This window comes from Marmota flaviventris, chromosome X, assembly GCF_047511675.1.
Source record: "Marmota flaviventris isolate mMarFla1 chromosome X, mMarFla1.hap1, whole genome shotgun sequence".
In the NCBI taxonomy this organism is placed as follows: Eukaryota; Metazoa; Chordata; class Mammalia; order Rodentia; family Sciuridae; genus Marmota; species Marmota flaviventris.
The window spans coordinates 52,397,193-52,398,561 of record NC_092518.1 but is presented as its reverse complement, the minus strand read 5'-3'; the positions used below and the strand labels follow the sequence as shown (position 1 = coordinate 52,398,561).

General features: G+C 39.2%; 1 pseudogene; it reads right to left on the bottom strand.

The window, feature by feature from the left end:
- Window positions 1-363: 363 nt before the first annotated feature.
- On the bottom strand, window positions 364-1,152 carry LOC114081484 (proteasome subunit alpha type-1 pseudogene; annotated as a pseudogene).
- Window positions 1,153-1,369: the final 217 nt, after the last annotated feature.

Here is a 1,369-nt window from a genome sequence, read left to right as displayed (position 1 = left end):
TGAAATCTCTCTCTGTCTCTCTCTCTCTCTCTGTCTCTCTCTCTCGTAGGTGTTTATTACTGTAAACTCTCCTCTTAGCTTTTGCTGTACCCCACAAATTTTGTCATGTTTTGTTTCCATTTGTTTCAAGACATTTTTATCTTCCCAATCCTGCTTTTTTGGTATTGGGGATTGAACCCAGGTCCTTGTGTATAAGCACTCTACCACTGAGCTACATCCTCAGCCCATTTCATTTTATTTTGAGATAAGATTCACTAAGTTGTCCAGGCTGGCCTTGAACTTTTGGACTTCTTGTCTCAGCTTCCTGAGTACCAAGGTTAATGTCCCTTTTGAGTTCTTCAATGACAATCCAGTATCATGTTTTTAATTCTCCATGAGTTTATGCAGATCTTGAAGTTCATCAGCCTTTTCTGCGATTTCATCAACAGTTTGTTGTGGCTGTGCCCTTCTCTGTGGTCTTTCTTCAAGACATTCTAGGAATAGAGACCCATTAGCATTATTATAGATTGTAAATTCCAAGTCTTTATCCACATTGGAAATATTCTTTTCAGGTAGTTACTGCTCTGGAGGAAGTGTCTCCATTCCAGTGATCATGTTTAACTAGTTCATTTAAATTGTACTCCATAAACTTAGACATATGTCTCTCCAAGTAAGTATGAGCTGATTGAGAATAGCCTCCAATGGACATAGCTCTGCAGTCCAAATAGTTAGCAGATGGACAGGTTTAGAAAGTCTGAGGGCATCATCATACCAGCAATAAGCAATAAGCAGCCCAACACAATAGGGTATCCAGCTGTGGTGGGTACATGGGTCTTGCTTCTAATTTGAGATACAAGGTAAGACACAAGAAGTGCTCTGTCAATTACAAATCTGGAATCCAAACACTTCTTGTACATGAATTATGGAACAGTCTAGCATCAACAATAAGCCCCACAATTGAGATACCAATATGTGTCAACATGGAAAATTTTTTTTCAGCAAGCTACAAGCTCTGACTGTGCCCTCTCCAATGCAACCAACACTGCATGGATATTTTTTCAGACCAACCGTGGCCAAACCTTGTTTAACAGCTTCCATTGCATATTCAATTTGATGAATCCTGACCTGAGGGCTCCAAACAGTGATATCATTGTCATATTGTTCATGAAACATAGCTACAGACTGGACCTAGCTGAAAGCCTCCTGAACAATTTACAAATGAAGAAGTGTGGCTCCTAAGGAACCTCTACAAGACTGACCTCCTTGTCTGTTTTTTTTTTTAATATTTACATTTTTAGTTGGACACAATATCATCCTTATTTTATTTATTTATTTTTATGTGGTGCTGAGGATTGAACCCAGGACCTTGCACGTGCTAGGCAAGCACTCT